The sequence below is a fragment of the Nuphar pumila genome, chromosome 13 (genome assembly GCF_984573655.1).
Source record: "Nuphar pumila chromosome 13, dmNupPumi1.hap1.1, whole genome shotgun sequence".
In the NCBI taxonomy this organism is placed as follows: Eukaryota; Viridiplantae; Streptophyta; class Magnoliopsida; order Nymphaeales; family Nymphaeaceae; genus Nuphar; species Nuphar pumila.
The window spans coordinates 13,593,125-13,598,496 of record NC_143261.1 but is presented as its reverse complement, the minus strand read 5'-3'; the positions used below and the strand labels follow the sequence as shown (position 1 = coordinate 13,598,496).

The 5,372-nt window shown below is 42.0% G+C and overlaps 1 long non-coding RNA gene across 1 annotated transcript; it reads left to right on the top strand.

Annotated features, from left to right (window-relative positions):
- Positions 1–3,922: 3,922 nt before the first annotated feature.
- Positions 3,923–5,124, top strand: LOC149817826 (uncharacterized). Its single transcript, XR_016427346.1, has 2 exons — positions 3,923–4,170; positions 4,406–5,124. It is a non-coding gene; the product is annotated as an uncharacterized LOC149817826 (long non-coding RNA).
- Positions 5,125–5,372: the final 248 nt, after the last annotated feature.

Genomic DNA, 5,372 nt, shown 5'->3' with positions numbered 1-5,372 from the left:
ATAACATCTTCATAGGCTTTATTGTTAGTCTACCAAAGATAGAGGGCCTCAATTCTATTTTGGTTATGGTGGATCTTTTATCAAAGTATGTCATCTTCATCCCAGCTTCTAAGGAGTGCCCTGCAGAGAAGACTGTAGAGTTGCTCGTAAAGCATGTGATGAAGCACTGAGGCATACCAAAGAGCATTGCGAGTGATCATGATGCTCGCTTCATGGGCAAGTTCTAGCATGAAGTATTTCGGCTACTTGACTCTGATTGATGTTTTCAACAAGCTTCCATCCGCAGACAGATGGGCAGACAGAGCGCATCAACGGGATACTTGAGCAGTACCTTACGCACTTTGTTAGTGCCAATCAGAAAAATTGGGTGAAGCTCCTTGATGTGGCACAGTTTTGTTACAATCTGCAGAAGAGCGAGTCTTCAGGCTACAACCCGTTTGAGATAGCCACGGAGCAGCAGCCACTGACCCCGCACACTCTTGTCGCACAAGAAAAGGGAAGGCCATCCTTCGCCTATCAGTTTGTTCGCGACTGACATGAGGAGAATGAGTTGGCAGAGACATTCTTACAAAAGGCGGCAAAGAGAATGAAGAAGTGGGCGAACATGCATCGTCGGACCGCGGGGTTCCAAGTTGGGGACCAAATGTTGGTGAAGCTATATCCTGGTCGTACAAGCATCTTCCGAGGGTGACACCGCGGACTGCTCAGAAAGTATGAAGGACCCTTAATCATCATAAAGAAGGTGGGCAAGCTGGCATACAAACTGGAGTTGCCCCCAGACTTCAAGGTGCACCCGATGTTTCACGTGTGCAACCTCAAACAGTTTCATCCGGATGATGGAGACCCGAAACGCAGTGTGCCACAACGCGCTCCCATCATGCAGAGGGTCTCGGCAGCACAACGGGCCGAAAAGTACCTCAGTCAGATCCTTCGCCACAAGGTCAACTACTTGGGGGAGACGAAGAAATACTTGGTGCAGTGGAAGAAAACAACGAAACCAACGTGGGAACCTGCATTCCGAATGAACAGTCGATACCCGGCTGAAGTCAGAGCTTACCACGAAACAAATGGCACCGAGGACAACGCATGATTGGAAGGGGGGAGCATGTTCCCTTGCGACTTACATTGTACAGTTGCACTTAGAGTTTGTTTTGCTTTTGTTGAGTCTAATGTAAGCTGCCCGGTTCAGGTGAATCAATACCTCGAAGGGGCAGCCCGTATACTTGAACTGTAATAGCCTGCGGGCAAAATTGTGAATGAAGTAAATGCATTGACCTTTCTTTTGTTCACCTTCGTTGTGATTGCTTCTTTTGATTGCAATTTATCTTCCTCTATTCTCTCTTGCTCTCTTGCACTTTGATTACAAGCTTCTGCGATCGACAAGCGAGCTGACAAGTAGGCTTGCGACGGTGAAGGAGGACCGCCGCGTCGCGCTGGCTCATTGAAGAGAATAGGCCCGTGACATGCATCTACGTATAGATTTTGAAAGGGAGGACAGGTGGGTGGATTGGGTACGGCCATTTTACATAAATGCTGGCAGAATTATCTATTTTATATTTATATATTTGGAGAAGGGGGGATGGTCCACCCATCTGTCCTCCCTTCAAAATCTGCATTTAAGCGCATGGTCTTTGGCAGATCTGACCGCACAGATGTGATTAAACTTTTTTGGCATGTAGCTAGAATTTTACAAGGATCTAAAACTCAAATGTTCTGAAATTTCTTCAATTTTTTTGGTTATAAAATCAAAGTTTAATGTAAGAATCGTATCTACGTATAGATTTTGAAGGGGGGACAAGTGGTGGATGGACTGTTTAGAAGGTGACCCCCCCCCCCCCCCCCGCCCCCCTTCTCATATATTGGTTTCAGGTTTAGTTGAGTGATGAATCCAAGGTCCAACTTTGTTTAACATGATCAAATTGGATTAGGTAATATGCCTCTATTCATTTTGCATATCTAGCGACTAGCAGTTTGATAATGTCATGATTTTTAAGTATATAATGTGGTAACCAACTACACCAACTATATATATATGAAAAAGGTGGAAGCCCCCCCCCTCCACTAGTCGTGGTTATGACTAGTGGGTGTGATGTATCTAGCCAAAAAAGACGTTTGAGTATGACTGGTTTGATTTATCTGTCATGTAAGGGCCGAAAAAAGACGTTTGAGCATGTCACGCGTGGTGTGGTTTTGTACGCTGGAAAGGAGGGGAAAGCTGTTCAGACTTTTGGATCAACATGGGAAAAAAGTGGGTCAAAAGTCTCTCTCTCTCTCTCTCATTAGGGATAGGTAAAAAAAGTCTCTCTCTCTCTCTAAGTTTACCATTAGGATAGGTAAAAAAAACTCTCAAAAACTCTCGCATTGACTAAGCTTGCCATTATGATAGGTCAAAAAAGTCTCTCTCTAAGATAAAACATTGATATGTCAAAAATCCCTCTAAGCTTGCCATTAGGATGGTCAAAAAAGTCTCTCTCTCTCTCTAAAGTTTACCATTAGGATGGACAAAAAAAGTCTCTCTCTCTAATATAAAACATTGGATATGTCAAAAATCCCTCTAAGCTTGCCATTAGTGACTAAGCTTGCCATTATGATAGGTCAAAAAAGTCTCTCTCTCTAAGATAAACATTGATATGTCAAAAATCCCTCTAAGCTTGCCATTAGGATGGTCAAAAAAGTCTCTCTCTCTCTAAAGTTTACCATTAGGATGGACAAAAAAGTCTCTCTCTAATATAAAACATTGGATATGTCAAAAATCCCTCTAAGCTTGCCATTAGGATGGTCAAAAAAGTCTCTCTCTCTCTCTCTAAAGTTTACCATTAGGATAAGTCAAAAAAGTCTCTCTCTAAGATAAAACATTGGATATGTCAAAAATCCCTCTAAGCTTGCCATTAGGATGGTCAAAAAAGTCTCTCTCTCTAAAGTTTACCATTAGGATGGACAAAAAAGTCTCTCTCTAATATAAAACATTGGATATGTCAAAAATCCCTCTAAGCTTGCCATTAAGGATGGTCAAAAAAGTCTCTCTCTCTCTCTCAAGTTTACCATTAGGATGGTAAAAAATTCTCTCTCATGGACTAAGCTTGCCATTAGGATAGGTAGTCTCTCTCTCTCTCTCAATGGTTAATCTTGCCCTTAGGAGGATATGTCAAAAAAAAGTCTCTTTCAAAAACTCTCCCTAAAGTTTAACATTAAACTAGGTCAAACACTCTAATCTAGCCATTAGGATAGGTCAAACACGCTCACCACCGAGACTGAAGGCCACGCTGAAGGTCCAGGTTGGAAATCCCTCTGCCACATGGGTGCCATTAGGATAGGTCAAAAACCTCTATCTCTATCTCTCTCAAAAAACTCTCAATAACTAAGTTTTTTTTTAAAATGTCTCTCTCGCTCTCATTAGGCCCCACCAGATTGGGAACTTGCAACATCCCAACCCAAGGTGATGACATGCACTACCAATGGTAACTTGCACTTCCCAACATAAGGTGATGTGAATAAAGTGTCATTCACTCAAACCACTAGGATAGTTAAAAAAGTCTCTCTCTCTCTCTCTCTCAAAAACTCTCACTAACTAAGCTTTTTCATTAACCTTAGTTTTAAAGGCTGGACCAGTTATAGGGTAAAAAAGTGTCTCTCGCTCTCAGTTTCCCTCACTAAGTTTACCATTAGGATTCAGGGTAGGTCAAACAAAAAAACTCTCAAAACTCTCTCATTGAATAAGCTTGCCATTAGGATAGGTCAAAAGTCTCTCTTTCTCTCTCTCTCTCTTTCAAAGTTTACCATTAGCAATTAGGTAAAAAATTCCCTCTCATTGACCAAGCGGACAGGTCAAAAAAGTCTCTCTCTCTTGAGAGGAAAAGAAATGAAAAAAGAGACGAGCACTCCACATGACAGTTCGAAACGCAGAAGCAATCACATCCCAGATCCCTGACTCAGCATTTATTTAGTTGCAGAACCAAACACTATAAACTTCTAAAGCCAACCACGATGTTCTCCATCATAAAAAAAATGCAGAGGAGAGAAACCATCTGTTGTTAAATGGCTGATACACACACTACAAAAAAAGACTTACAAGAGAAAGAACAACAAAGTTGATGCAAAAAGCAACTTGCAAGAAAGAAAACAAACAAGAACTTTGATGCAAATTCAGAGAATCCGGAGCAGACGGCGAAGGCCATCAGTGGCATCGGAGCTACACATCTCCCCTTGTGCTTCAGTCAAAAACTCGGCAGAGGCAGCTTGGAGGAGGCGAAATTGAGAAAACCTCCAGACCACTTTTCTGCAACTCCCATCGATCTGAAAATCCCGGAAACCTCACTAGGGTCTGGGCCTAATGGGCTGGATGATGTGATCAGCAGATAGTTGCAACTTTGATGCAAATTCAGAGAATCCGGAGCAGACGGCGAAGGCCATCAGTGGCATCGGAGCTACATCTCCCCTTGTGCTTTAGTGAAAAACTCGGCAGAGGCAGGCTGCTTGGAGGAGGCGAAATTGAGAAAACCGAGCCAGACCACTTTTCTGCAACTCCCATCGATCTGAAAATCCCGGAAACCTCACTAGGGTCTGGGCCTAATGGGCTGGATGATGCGATCAGCAGATAGTTATTATCTGTCTTCTTCTTCTCATCTGGCTTTCCTCCTTTCGGCAAATCCCGAACCGAGTTCCGATAATTTCTTAAGACAGGCCTCGATCGGTCCGTGCTGAGGATTGATGATGGTTGAGAAGAAGAAGTTAAGACGGAGGAAATTTTGGAAGGAAGAGGCAAGAGTGGAGGTTCACGTGAAGGCAGGAAAGGGTTGGGCTTGGGGGGAGGAGCACATCTAAGCACACCAATATCAGAGTTATTGATATTCTCAGTAGGAAAAGTTTTCCTGCATCTGTTTGCCGGGGGGCTCCGGGAATCGATTTTCTTCCTCTTGGGGTATACTCTTTTGGGGGAGTTTCTCATGTTTCTATGAGAAAGGACAGCTCTTTCAGGGTGATAAACAAGCAATCCTTCCATGAAAATAAAAGGATTTTCCCTACTTGTAAAAAATTATGTATGATCAAATTTAGTGTATGATAAGAACGATTTACAAGAAGTATAGTTTTATTTACACCAAGAACAAAAAAAAAAAAGAGAAAAATCCTCAACTTCCTTGAAAAAAAATCGGAAATGAGAAATTCCTGCAAAGTGCAGAATGAAAGATCCAAATTAGCAAGAAAAAATTGTAAAACTTTTACTTTTGAAAATATAAAAATTCAAGACCTTTGGTTTCCTTCAGATTCTTTTAGATATCGTTCCTTCTAAAACTAACTTTGCTACTGGAAATGTTAATATCATAAAATTTCACTATCGCAATTTACAGAAGAAAGTGAAAAAGTTAGCCCAAGTA